The following is a 15,826-nucleotide window of genomic DNA, read 5'->3' on the forward strand; positions in this document are numbered from 1 at the left end:
TTCATTTGGGGCTCAGGACCTTCGAACTTCCAAAGAAAATAGTTTTGCAGTTCATTCATTCAATATCGAAAGTACCCATTGAATACTGAGTTGGGAAAAAAGGTACTTTCTGTCACAGATGCTCAAATTGTATCTTCCCATCAACCTTTAAGGAAGCAATTAGAAACAGGAAACAGCAAATGAAGATAAGTAATTCAGGAAATAGAAAACAAAGACCTTTGGAAATGGAAGTAATGGCAAGCCCTTAGGTGCCATTTTCCAACAGGCCTGGGGAGAGATTAGGTCTTCATGAAAATGAATGGCGCTAATGAATATCTAGTCCTCTTGAGCACTGCATAGGCATCTTGATGTTTATATATCTGTTAGAAGAGGAGAAATGTAAAATTAGAACCATAATAGCATAACTACAGTAAAATAAGAATATAAACTTAAAAAAATATATTTTTAAGTTGCATAAAAAAGAAAATTTCCTGGACTAGCAGTAAATACTATTCATGTATTCATAATAATGGTATCATTGATTATTGATTTAATAAAAGAAGCTGATAGAATACTATTTCAATAAGAGGATGAGGTAGAGGAAAATTACTAAAGAGTTAAACCTTTTTATATTGTTTTTCAAGTACAGTTGTCTCAATTTTCACGCCACCACGCACCCCACCCTACCCATCCCCGCCACCCACCCTCAAACCTACCCCCTTTGGCTTTGTCCATCTGTCTTTGATACAGGTTCCTTGGTGGCCCTGTCCCTATTTTCCCCCATCATCCTTCTCCACTCTCCTCTCTGGTTACCATCAGTTTGTTCTTTATTTCCATGTGTCTGCTCATATTTTTCTTGCTTGTGTGTTTTGTTGATTAGGTTCCACTCATAGGTGAGATCATATTTCCCTTTCACCAACTGGCTTATTTCACTCGGCATAAAGCTTTCCATTTCCATCCATGCCATTGTGAAGGGTAGTGATACAGGGTGCAGCTGGGGGGGGGGCCCAAAACAAAAAGATTTGGAATGGTGTCCAGAATTCAAAGGGTATAGGAATATTGGAGAGACATGTAAGATGTCCTCACCGCCCTCCCCCCACAGGGCGAAGGGACAATAGAGCAGGGCCATTGAGAACTGTTTTGCATAGCAATAGTTTTGCAGCTAACCTCTGGAATGGTTATTTAACATATCTATAACCCTTAACTGGTTTCATAGATATGTTAAATAGCTGTGGCCAAGTTTGGAGCCAGGAAGAAGGGAGTGGACTGGGACTCAAGATGGAACTAGGGGGCTGCACTCCGGAGTGAGAAGGGCTTGGACTCAGAATGTAAGGAGGGGCTGCGCTTCGGAGTGAGGGTGCCCGTGTGTGGGAGCTTGGAAAAGATGGGCTCCAGGACATGAAGGGATAACTGCCCGGGTGAGGGGAGAGCCACGCAGTTTCAGCAGAGTGAGGACCCCCTCTTGGTGAGGTGAAAGGGAAGACCACGCAGCTTTGCCAGAATGGAGATCCCTGTAGCCAGATGAAGAAGAAAGCCACATGCTTTTGGTGGAGCGTGAACCCCTGCAGCTTTGGTAGAAAAGGCCCACGCAGCTTTGGAATGCTCTCTTTGGCCAAGTGGCCTGGAAAGCAAGAGAGACTTTGACTGGAACTGGGTACAAAGAACTCTTTCCAGTGGACCAGGAGAGGGTACCACATGATTGGATTAACGAGAGATCCTGCCTACACAGTGACACAGCTGATGGTGCCAGCGGCCTGCAACACAGACGTGTGCTCTTTTCCTGATTTACGGTACCCAGAGTTGGGACAGTGGGAGAAGGGAGCGCTGTGTGGGTGTAGGTGTACAACCTAAAGGACTTTGATATTTTAGTGGAGGTGTTAGGCCTGAATAGCATTAAATAAACATTTTGTTTCCTTTTCACAAATCTCTGGCATTGAGAGATGTGTTTCCAATTGGCGGCGGACAGGAGAGCCCAGTAGATATTAGTATTTTGTTTTTGGGAGGGGCCCCTGTTGTATAGCAGTTTTGGGCATCCCTAGGTGGGCCAAATATTGTATTGCCCCTCCCTCGGACCTCTTGTTCGGTAACAGTAGGAGCTCCTTCTTTCTTTCTGCTGCATAGGATTTTGTTGTGTAAATGTACCATCATTTTGTTATCCACTCATTTTCTGAGGGTATTTAGGTTACTTCTAGCACTTGGCTATTGAAAATCTTTATGTGTTATCACTGTAGGCTCATTGATAATGTTCAAAATTAATAAATTATGAAATGTTTCTAAGTCATACATTTAGAAAAATGGTCTAAATGCCAAAATAAAAAATGTGCACATGTGATTGCTTCAGAGAAGCGGGCTGGGAGTTAAAATGTGTTCAGCTAAAACAAGGCTATTTTTATAATTTTTAACACCATTTAATAATTATAATATGTGTAGTTATTAATTTAGTTAACAATTGGGAAACAACATTATTTTTAAGATGAAGATTAGAAATGAAAATTATTTCAGAAACTCCATTATTTAGTTACTATTTTAAGTAGCATAAATTTCGTCTTCAACAACCAGTGACTGCACTGTTGTTATAGGTGCTTCCTAATGTTAACCTTTGTAGATAGAAAGATAAATAAATGAAATAATATGTCAGATTCCCCTTAGTCTTAAAAATAATCATTTTCTGTATTGCTGTTTGCTCATTTTAAATCCATCCATTGTTTTCCTCACTTTGGATCTGTAACTCTCCACTAAGAGACAATATTTATCACCAGACAATACAAAATTTGCACTTAAAGAACAATCATCTCCTTGTCTTCAGCAGAAAGGTTTTGAAATTTCATAGATAGTAAGTATTAATTAGTCCAGCAAGCTGATTTTAAAAAGATAAATCTGTGACTGGTACAGCTAAAGCAATGAGATTAAGAATACATAGCTAAAAGACAGCTCCATATTTTTTTGAGGAAATTCCATACTGTTCTCCACAGGGGCTGCACCAGTCTGCATTCCCAGCAACAATGTACTAGGTTTCTCTTTTCTCCACAACCCTGCCAGCACTTACTGTTTGTTGATTTGTTAGTAATAACCATTCCGACTGGTGTGAAGTGATGTCTCACTGTGGTTTTAATTTGTATCTCATGCTGGAAGCAACCTAGGTGCCCATCAGTAAGTGAGTGGATCAAAAACCTGTGGTACATTTACACAGTAGAATACTATGCACAGCAGAAAAAAAGGAAGGAGCTCCTACCCTTCCCAACAGCATGGATGGAACCAGAGAGCATTATGCTAAGTGAACTAAGCCAGACTATGAAAGACAAATACCATATGATCTCACCTATAAGTGGAACCTAATCAACAAAATAAACAAGCAAGCAAAATATAACCAAAGACATTGAAACAAAGAACAAGCTGACAGTAACCAGAAGGGAGGGGAAGAGACAATGCTGAAAATAGGAAAAGTGTCATTAAGGAATATGTATAGAGGACCCATGGACAAAGCCACAGGGGAGTAGGATTGAGGGTGAGAGGTGAGGGTGGGTTAGGAGGGAAAATGGAGATGTCTGTATTCAAACAGCAATTAAAAAAAGAGAAAAAAGCTGGAAAAGGAAGAAAAAAAATAGCTAGTTCATCACTGAGAACACTTTTGATCACCTAGTGGAAAAGTATCTATTTCCTTAGTATGAGTATACAATTCTTGTTAGAATGACCATATTAATACAATGAGTAAATTGTGCTTGTAAATGTGACAGTACTTAGCCCTTATATTTAAAAATAAAATCATTTTAATTTACAGTAATCTGCTACTATAAGGTAATAAAATATTAATAATTTATATAAGTAATAATACTTTAAAACATTGACTATTGCATACTCTTCTAAGACACATCATCTTTAATTTATTGCATTGAAACGAAGCAGATAATGTTTAAAAACCACTAATTGACATTTCCAGCAAATATTTTAGGTTCGTGATTGAATTAAGGTTAATATTCAACTTATTTAAAAAATACCTTTTCATTTATTGGTACATAAATAAGTGTTTCAGTTTTCCCTTCAAATATGGTGAATATAAGAGAAATACACAAAAAATAACCTGTACGGCGATGGACGAATAAAAAATTTCACTTCATATTATTGTAATTAGGGACAAAACAGTAAAAAATATCATAATGAATGCACCATTTATTTAGCTTAAATACTATAAATGGTTCGAACACCTTATTGCATCATATGCAATAAAAGACATTTTAATGACTTCAGGTCAATATTCCAGCTAAAGCATGGTAGTAATACAAAAGGTGACATGCTTGGTGATCTGTTGACCCTTAAACTGCCAAAAATATTTCTATTTTACACAGGGATGAGAACTAAGGGGGGTGGAAATGGGAGGGAGGTGGGGAGCAAGGGGCGGGGGAGGCTGGGATGGGAAAAATAGACAAAAAACTGTACTTGAAAAATAACTAAATAAAATTAATTATTAAAAAAATTAATTAATTTAAACAACATAGAATTCACTCCAAAACAACTAGCCTATTACAGTTAATGGCTCAAGATCTCCATTGTGTTTATAGCAATTTTGAAGTGTGAAACAATATGATCAATGATATGTTTAATAAGCCAATACAGTTTTACAGACAAAAAAACAATGTGCTATTTTACAACTGTGAACTGATACTTGTCTTTCATTCCATAATTTATGAGAAACTTCCTTAAAATTCTCTTTCCACCTCCTTCCTTCTCTCCCTGCATTTGCCCTTTTACAGGCCAATCATAAGTGTGTAATGAAACAGGGTATTTGTGTCATCTTTAAGATTTGGGTAGATTAATTAAATATAGAAATACAGTATAAAATTAAAACAGTGAGAAGATATTTTAAATGTTGCTATTCCTTGTCTCTACTCCATGGTGTTAATCAGAGTCTCCCTGTGGAGCTGTACAATCTGAGGTTCATTTTTATACCATAATTTCTACACTATCAAATTGAAACACTGTCAGACGGTAAACCCATCACTGACACATAACATGTAACGACACGTTCAGTGGCCTCTGAAGTCAGTTTGCATGTGAGCATTGTGCCCTCATCTACTAACTATGTCACCTAAGACCGTTGTTTAATGGCTCTATGTCTCGGCATTACCATCCATAAACTGTAAAAGTATTCGAAGCTGCCAGAGGCTGCTGGGTTATGAATAGGTGGAACACAGGGATAGTTGAGAGCAGGGAAAACACTTTATATGATATTGCGATAATGGTTACAAGTCTTTTTACATTTGCTCAAACCCAGAGAATGTAAAACAGCAAGAGTGAACCCTAAGATAAACTGCGGACTTTGGGAGACAATAACATGTCATTGCAGGTTCATCAGTTGTAACGGGTGTGCCTCTCTGGTGGGGACCGTGGCTGATGGGGGAGGCTGAGCATGGGTGGTGGCAGCGGCAGCATGAGAAAGCTCTCTACTTCCCTCTTCACTGTGCTGTCAACCTAAAACATCTTTAAAAAATGAAGTTCATAAAAATACATTATAAACTGTAGCATTATCATTAAAAAGAGTAAATGAACAGCACCTACCACATGAGGGTTTTATAAGAAAATAAGATTTTGCATCAAAGTAAAATATTAGAGCAATGTCTGAAATTATATGAGTAGGAGCAATCTTATCCTTACTACATTAAAATTAGCAACAGTTCTCAAGCTCACACAGAACATTCTCCAAAAAAATTCATGTTAGGTCCCATAAAAGAAGTCCTGACACTTTTAAGACAATCTGAAACTCTTCCCAAAAATAGAAGGAATTCATTCTACAGGGCCAGCGTCACCCTGATGCCAAAATTGGGAAAGACACCACAACATGTGTATAGGACACATGGACAAAGGAAAGAAGGGTAGGATTGAGTTTGGGAGGTGAGGATGTCTGGGGAGAGAGCAAGTGGTGGGGGGGACATGGAGACAACTGTATTTGAACAGCAGTAAAATGTTTTCAAAAATAAATATAAAAATCAAGATTTTAATACATAAAGTGAATTTTCACTAAAAAAAAAAAAGGTATGGGCCAATATCTCTGAGGAAAATAGATACAAAATTCCTCAATAAGATTACCAGCGCACCAAATACAGCACATCAAACTGATTCTACACACGACACAGTGGAATGGATGCCTGGAATGACAACTAAGGCTGTATGAACAAAGGACTCAATGACTGAGTTTGGGAAGCGTGACTCTGACGGTCCACATTCCCAGTCTCCGGCACTCTGCCCATCGATGTTCCAGGTGCGCTCTGACAGGCTGCGCCCTCACGGGGTCCCCTGGCTTTTTCATTCTAACCAAGTTATAATTCATACAGGTCACTGAAAAGAGAATGGAAGCTGCTTGGAGGGAATTAATCACACTGGCAGAGAGTCTAAATCTCCTTTTTTCTATTATACTATATCTAGAAATTTGTCTGTCTCATATATTATTGAGGCACATGAAGTCAATTATTGTATTACTAAAAGTTCACCGTAAAAAGGTATTGACTCAATAAGGGAAAAACAAATGGGCAGGAATAAATTTCACTCTCTCTGAATGCTTACTATGTGAGGCAGGCGTAAAAGAATGCAGCTGGGATCCTCCAATTACTGGGAGATAAAACACAACACTCCACAGTTCTCTCTCAAAGACTTCTCATCTTACAGGACGATGCTTAGATAGGATCCTTACTCCATAACTCTTCTAGACTTGCTGGTTAAAAAATGCTACTTCTTCTTACATACCAAATTGGATTAGAGCAATTATGATACCACAGATATAGTATCGTAATCATCATCTTAATCAATTTGCAAATGAATGTAATGAGACTAATACATTTGGCAGGAAGCATTATGTTCATAATTCAAGACTCTCAGATTTCTTTTCACTGAGATAGCGTCTTGTTAAATGCATTATTTTATTTCAATGTATTCTATAGTCACAAGGTTAACAATGGTAAACAAATACAACTTGCTATTTCAGGGACTTATTCAAATACACCCAAGCATTCCTATTTCTTGAAGACCAAAATCCAGGTCCTCTTTTTTGGCATGTGAACAAACTAAAAATAGTGTGTAATTATTTCTAAAAAGCCCTTCCTTTAGTGATCCAGGTATCTTTAATGACATGTATGATGAAGGCACATGGACCTCTAGGAAGAAAGAGCAGCTTTTATATTTCCATTTAGATTTCTATATGCCTTTCTCTCAAATAATATGTGCTGTGCCATTCAAAAATTAACTTGAACATAACCTTTAACATGGGTGACCCCTACCCCCAACCTACCTCCTGACATTGCAGGATAATTGCTGAAACTCCACCTCACGGGTTAGTGCAGCTACATGAATTTAAGGTGCCATTTTTTTATATTAAAGCAATCTTTAGGTCAAATGCATTTAGTAGGTTCACCTCTTGGGAATTTTTTTCTTTTATAGACTAAGTAATAGAGCTGACCTTATGCACATAATAAAATGTCATCTTGTCACATAAGCTTGCAAACATTCCAAAACTAGCTCATTAGTAAATAGGGACAGCAAAATAGAAACTTTTTAATATTAGTAAATACAGTTTATATCTTTCTGATAATCTGTGAACAGCAACATAATTATCAGAGCTATACGTCTTTTTTTTTAGAAAAAGAAAAAATTGCAGAACAGAAAAGGTGTATTTAAAAAGGTGAAGCAAACCAATGGTTCTTCTTTCTCCCAGTGTGATAGATTTTTAATGAGACTCTAAACCTTAAGTGACCTGGTTACACAGACTCCACTGCTACATAATGAGAAAGAAAAGATAGTAAAAAGTTCAGCAGTACAGCTTCTGATTCAACCCAAAGTCTCCAAATTACCTTGGAAACACTTCTGTCTACTCAAGTTTATACACACGCACATATTGAATCACTGAAGACAAGAATATTGAAAAAATATATATCAGCATCTTCACATGGTGCCTGTTCTGCTTACAATCGACTTTGAAATATGTCTTCGGCACATCAGTGAGAAGGCACTGAAGGGCATGTATGTACTATGACAGCTGTCCACTTCATCAAGTCTTCCAAACACCCACATAGTAACCAGAGATTTTGTCTGTTTGTTTGTTTAAATTTTGGGTAACTAGAAATGAACACATTGAAGAGATGACAGTTATTATGCCATGGCTGGTATGGCTCGGTGGATTAAGCGCCAACTGCAATGCAAAGGGTCACTGGTTCAATTCCCAGTCCGGGCACATGCCTGGGTTGTGGGTTGGGTCCCCAGTAGGGAGCTCATGAGAGACAACCACACACTGATATTTCTCTCCTTCTCTTTCTCCTTCCCTTCCACTCTCTCTAAAAATAAATAAATAAAATCTTTTAAAAAATAAGGAGATGGCGGTTGTTAAAATAGATAGGTAAATATAGTTATAAAATAATATAATACAATAATTAGTTGAAGCCTTCCTAAATGACACAATACTTTGGCAATCTTTGAGCATCATCTGAAATGAATCAAGCAGAGATGGAGACTGGAGAAAGTACTCCATAAATAAGAAACTTCACGGCACACACAAGCAGGCATGGAGCAGCGCAGAACCAGCAAGGAAGGTCAAATGACGCTTTTGAAGGTCACCCGTTTGAAGAATTTTATCAGTTTAGACCGAGACAGTGCAAAATAGGTAGTATTTCCACATGTTTTAAGGGCCAAGATTTTTCTGTAAGATTTTGAAGAGTGTGAAAAATAAAACACTATAATGAAGAGAGTTACTTATGAAAACAATAGTAAATATTGTGGATATCTGACAAATAATACATGTGAAAAATAAAGTAGTTTATTGTTTGCCAGATATATATACCTCACTGCATATAGTGGCATAAGTCATTTTGAAATACATTATATATTTGTATGACTGCCAGGAGACAGGCATATCTGACATTATTTCAATGCTATAAATGATTACCCTAAGAGTTAGGAATAAATACCTGCATGAAGTTTCTTGGTTAAACTGTGATGAGAGGAGAACAAAGCTCTTGTATGATAATAGTCCTAATATGTTTTAACAGCTGCAGTGACCCAAAGCAGAGGTAGGTAGTTATGACTCAACCTGAAACTCCTAAGTGACTCCTCTCTCTCTTTTTTCTACTTTCTAGCAGCTTCCTTATACTCTATGACCTAAGATTTTAGACATTCTAAAATTTCCTCAAGGAACTAAAAGAGGAGAAGATATTTATCAATTAAAATTACTTGATTTGTCATCGAATAAAATAAAAAATCACAGCAGGTTCTGTGAAATCCAATATTTCATGTCTTATATAAGATCTGTATTATGAATTCTTATTTCTGCATTCTGTCCAGTGGGATGTGTATTTATTCCTTTCATTCCAAATCATTGATTTGAGGCCTGGTTTTCTTCCTGTCACTGTTGGTTCCTGAATATTTTGCTCTATTTCACTTTGGGTATCTTTCATTTGTTCTTTCATTTTGTGACCAGGTGCAATCAGTTCTGTGAGCATTTTGATCAGCAGAGCATTGAACTCTCCATCAGACAGTCTGCCTATCTCCTCATCTCTCAGCTCTCTTTCTGGAGTTTTGCTCTGTTCTTTCATTTGGGCTCCATTTCTGTGTTGTGGTGAACCTGTTAAGAATATTTTGGTTTGCATTTCAGAACTTTTCAAGGGGAATTGGTATAAATGTAAACAGCTGCCCCCAAATCAACTTAACAATACTACAAATTATTGTAAGAAAAACAGTACATTACAGACATAAAAATAGATCCAGGAAATGGAATCAAGAGCCTACACAAAAACTCTCACATTTACATCCACTAATAATCAACAAAGGTGCCAAAAAATAATCAGTTGGAAAAACAGTCTCTCCAGTCAAAAGTATTGAGAAAACTGCATAATCGCAAGCAGAAGACTGGATTCTCATCTTATACAGTTCACAGAAATTAATTCAAAATGAATAAAGACTTAAACTTAAGACATGAAACCATAAAACTCTTAGAAAAATACACAGAAAAATGGTTTCTTCATATGGGTCTTAGCAATAATTTTTTAAATATGGTACCAAAAGCACAAGCAACAAAAACAAAAATAAATAGGTGGGACTACAATCAACAAATTGAAAAGATAACCTGCAGAATGGGAGAACATGGTAAACTCAGGAAGAATAGCTCTGAAGCTCAGAGAAGCTGGTAGACACAATGTATATAAAGTTAAATGTATGTGTAGGACAATGTGAGACGTTGGAATGAAGTTTAAAACCGGAAGGAAGAACTACTTGGAGATAAGGATTTGGAGGATGATTAACAGAGCGATAATTCTGATAGAGCTAACGCCTACTATATCCAGAATACAAGGATATTTACATCACCTTGGGGATTTTACAGCCACTTGACCTAGGGGAGAAGGAGAATGCAGGGGAAAAATGAGCATAAAGAAATGTTGTTCTTATGTTGGATGGCAAGAAGTTGAGTAGTTAATTTATTGCTTCTGCTTTCTTTGTGAGTTCTGAGGCAACATTATTCAGAAAAGAGATGGGGATATAAGAGGGATTGCCGTACTGTAAAACTTAACAATGTTTGAAACAGCTTACGTGGACAAAGGGAGAGGACACTGTTTAAGGAATGTAGCAAAACTATTGGTGATTATCACTTTACTATGATTTATGGGTTTGGGGAGAGAATTTACACACACCCATCTCTGATTTATAAAAGTTAAATAACCATAATTTTTTTTCAAAACACACTGCCAAATGTGAAGATATTAGAATCTGTACGTTTTGATATGAGCCAAGGATTTCCAGACAAAATGGGAAGTAAAAATAAATACCAGGCACTGCCCCTCAACCCACTTATGAATTCAAGATAGTTGAACATAGGGGAGGGGGGAAAACTGGAGAAGATCGAGAGCTCTAATATTACAACAGGATTTATGACATGCTATCTGATCCAATCTGGTCAAAGGTCATGGCAACCAGGACCATGTGATTGATACTAGTGTATGGTAAAAATAAAAGTATAGAAAACAGTAACTTCATTTGCTTCATATTTGTCCTGGTATCCCATGTAGCCATAGTTCTCAGAGGAAATGAAAACAACCGTGTCTCTTCCAATTATCTCTTGATTTCTTTCATGCCTCTCTGACTCCAGTTATGCTCAATGTCTTCAATTGTAGAATAATGAACTATGCAATTGGCATATTTAAATATCCTCTCAAGATACAAGTTAACAATAAATTCCTCAGCCACTTAAAAAAAATCACCTCAAATAGGAGTTCCTGACACACAGCAGATACAAAACTAATTAACTTTATACTTCTATGCTAAATGAAATGGTGGGGATTTTAATCACTGATATGATGACTCTTTTAGGAAATGCAGTTTCAGATAGGTAGCCATAATGGATCCTGGCAAGCTTGCTTATAAAATGTTTCCCTAGAAAGAAAATGAAGAAGATATATCAAAGTAATTTTTATTAGTAACAAATTACAATGATTAAACTGAACATTTTAGGTTATGATTTTATATCATTATTTTAATTGATATCAATGGACTTTTAGACTTATCAAAATGTATGAGTATATTATGCATTTCTTAATCACAAACTCATGAGAGGAAATTAGTCTCACTAAGCTTATATTACTGTATCATCAAGTGGCCACTTACAAAACTTCATGGTAAAGCCAAGCATTCTACTGTCTGTAAGCATTCTTGACCGTGACTTGAGATTTTACTTTTTTTATTTCAAAGCTACTAGAGATATTCTGAGAAATCCACATCTACTGACTACAAAATTATGGGAGTTAAAGAAGACAGAATTATAACCTCATATAGATTTTAAACCTTGACACACCCTTCTCAGAATACCTGCTGGCATTGCCTTCAAGATATGTGGAATATATGAGTGAGTGAACCAACTTTTTGAGTGCGTTAATAGGTTTACAAAGCATAAATAAATCTCTCCTTTTACATTTAACTTATATTGCTCTACTTTGAATGCCAAAAGTTAAAAGTACAGTGAAAAGCAACCAACTTTGATGAAAAGTTGATACAATACAGTTTAATAAGGATGATTAGCAACATCATAGCCTGAAACAAATTAATGATAGAGCTATATGTACACACCCATATGCGTGCCTGTAAGAAGTTTGTAAAATATGAAGGACTGATACTGGGCTACATATGCCCACTCTGTTTTAAGTAGAATCAATGTGGTCTGTTATCTTGGCTTCAGAATGACAAACTCATCACATGAAATAGACATCTTGAGTCTATCAGTAATAAAGTTCAATTAATATTTTAAAAAGCCAAAGAAAATTGCAGAACAAGGCATCACACAGTGTGTACAACATTCTAGGTCTAGTGTCCTGTGCAATTCTACCCCTGGTGCTGCATGGGCAGAGGGGCTGGGCTGAGCACTTGGGGAAAACCTCAAATCAGAGAAGCCGTCACTTTATACCTAGGCCAGGGGTGTCAAACTCATTTTCACGGCAGGGTGGGGGGGGGGCGCACATCAGCCTCCCAGTTGCCTTCAAAGGCCCAAATGTAATTTTAGGGTTGTATAAATGTTACTCCTTAATAGTTAAGCAAGAGCTCCACTCTGCCGTCGGGTAGAAACAACAGGCCTGGTCAGATAAGACAAGGTGGAGGGCCGGATTCAGCCCCTGGGCCTTGCGTTTGCCACCTGTGACCTAGACCCTCAGATATGCATGGCCGACTTTCATTCTCTCGTTTCCCCCGAGTCCCCTTACTCACCAAACAACCCTGAGCATGAGGTTTCAGTGCTTAGTCTGGTACATATGTCTCAGCCGGAGTGTCAGGTTGTTAGATAAACTTCTGTGTTGCAAGGAGAATTGACCAGGGCCGAGATTCAGACATGTCCAGAGCTAGAGAAAAGGCCAAAGAACCAGCTGTTATTGTAAGGTAGGTGGGCATGATTTAAGCAAAGAAATAAAAAGTACTTAAAATTATTTTTATCAGAGAATTGTTGAAGACAAAGTGACTTATATTAAATACAAAGTGACCTATATTGATCATAACAAGATCCTTAAAGCAATTTGAAAGTTGTGTTCAAGTGATTGGTATGGAGTCTGTTAAATGAATGGACCAATTTGATTTTTATTTCAGTTTACATCTTAGCTAAAGAATATAGTAGCATCTAGTTTCTTAAGAAGACTAACTTTAGCTTTCTTTCCCATTTTCATTTTCTAATTATAATTTCAGTGAATGCATCTTACAAAGAGATTTAATGAATTACATACTTAGTTGTCGATATTCCTGATATCTACAAGAAAAATTTATGTGTAGACATTATTATCTCCAATTTATAACTTGAGGAATTTAGTGTTGTGCTATAAACAGCAAGCAAGTTGTGAAGTCAATTTACTGCTTTACACTAATTATCTGGTTCTTTTTTAATCAGATATGCTGTTTCCCTGGAGAAAGTATTTTAACAATCTGGTAGGACAAAATCTCAATCTTGTAGAATGCTAATGGTCCCTGGAAAGAAAAAAATTTAAATTCAGAAAACAAAAATAAGGATTACACCAGGAGTAGGTATTACTTATAATTTAGCTTCATATACCCCTCACTGAGCTCAGTATAGTACAGACAGTAAAACTTATTTTTTCATTTTACAGGATAAATAAATGTATTATACTTCACACACAAAAAAAGTGCATGTCAATCTTCTGAACTAATTTTTATAATAACTCATAAGAAAAGGACTTAGATTCTGATTTTCTAAATGAAGAAAATAAGCTTAGGAGGTGAATGGCTTCTGTATTTTCCTTTTCTAGTTTCAACTTGTGCCAGTATTTACAGATTCTAATTAAATTCTTCAATGATTTTTAAACAATTTATGCTTCTATGTTAAATACACAATTAAGTAACTACAAAAAAGAAATATTTGTATTGTGTGAAACTGAGGTTAAGAAATGCAATTTTTAAAAATTTGCTTGCATTTCTAAAATGTGGATGAATAAATTGTTTGGTATTGTACTTAAGCTCAAGAAACACATATGACTATATAACTTTTCATAATTCTCAGAATATGATCATATAATTTTATTAAATTGTGTTCACATAAATTACCCCAATGCATTATGCAAAGTTGTTTCTGTGAATGCTAAGACAGAACTATATAATGGTATTTAAAATGTGCTTGTCCTTAATAATAAATATTTATCCTAAGTCTATATTCTTGCTGGAAAATCACACAAATCAGTAAATTCATTTATATTAAGACTATTTAAGGAAAGGTGAATAAGTCTTGAGTTTCAAAGCCTGTATTAGGATTTCTGATACTCAGTCTCATCAAATTCACCATGAAGTGTCCTGTCAAAGTCTTCACAGTGCACCTCATTATTTCCAAGGTCAGTCATGCTCGTCTAGCAGACATACTAACAGACCACTAGGATACATGAGAGTGCAAAACAAGAGCTCAATTACCAGGTGCTTTAGATACAAGGCATTGATCTCAAACATAACATGTTTTTCATGTATAAAAGTAAGTGCATTGATTCAAAGCGTTCTCTGGTGAGTACTGAAGTTGGTTAATCTCACTAATTAGGTGCCACTTGATGAAACTCATTTATGATCACCATCCTGAGCACTGTCATAAGCAGAATTTCCACAGCTCATTAATGCATGTCTGTGTCATCACATCTTAGGAGGGTTTATCATTACCTTGGATTTTCTCAGCATAATGAAACAGTGCCTCTATGAAAAGAAGACCTTCTGAGAACACCTGGGCTGAGTCTGAGATGCTTTTAACTAGTCATTAATGCCTCATAATTTTTTCTCTTCCAAAATAATCGAAATTGGAATTTCCAAGTAGTAACATTTTTTTTCCTTTTTCTTCTTTGATGTTGCTATTAGGCCTGCCATTAAGGATAACTTCTCAATAACAACAATTACTGCTTATATTTTCTATTAGGGACATAGACAATACTATGTACATCACATTTACCTGGAGAATTTTTAAAACATACATACAGAAGCCTGTTTACCATAACTAAAAGCTGACCCTAAGGACATCTGTACTTTCTAAAAATTCTAAATATGGGTAATTATCCACAAAACACTATGATCTGTAATCTTGTCTCTCTTATTGGCTGAGTTTAGTATTTCCATAAATATTTATGCCATGCCTACTTATACTATGTGTGCTTGAGATATTTCAGATGATAATTTGCCCTTGCAACTTATATTTAATAGAATACATGCAAAACAAAAACATCAATAAATCCTATAAAATATTGCAAAAATGAGATCCTGTTTTTAAGACAATGTACAGCATTAAAAATGGTCAACTTCAATTTGTAAGAAACTCACTGGCACAGTCATACACACATATCTTTACATATATGTTTATAACACACATGTCCAAATTCTTGCCATATTTACATTCATATATATGTATATGTCTAATGGTTTATCTAAATAAGAAAGCTTTACATTATTATTATGACTGTATAAACATTGTTTAATCCAAGATCAAATTGCATACTATGATAGCATTTCTTTTTTAGATAGCTTCATTCTTCATAGAATTCAGTTAATGGAGGCACATTTTATTCTTCTCACAAAATCTTCCTTGTAATCTTCTAAGTTTTTCATACAATTTTATCATTGTCAGGGCTCTTTTGCATTTTCTTCTCTCTTTTTATTCCTCCTGAACAGAACGCACATCACTTTCTCAGATCTGTACCACCCCATGGAGGTGCTCCTGGTCCTAATTTTGGCTTTTCTGCGGGATTCTACATGTTTTCAGGATGGCCTGTCTTCTTTTCTGTTTAATGTCTAGTTTTGATGGAGTGCATCATCATGCAATTTCTTAAATACATGGCATATTATTCCTACATAATATTCTTGACCATGA

This window comes from Artibeus jamaicensis, unplaced genomic scaffold (assembly GCF_021234435.1).
Source record: "Artibeus jamaicensis isolate MK-2021 breed Jamaican fruit bat unplaced genomic scaffold, CSHL_Jam_final scaffold_369, whole genome shotgun sequence".
In the NCBI taxonomy this organism is placed as follows: Eukaryota; Metazoa; Chordata; class Mammalia; order Chiroptera; family Phyllostomidae; genus Artibeus; species Artibeus jamaicensis.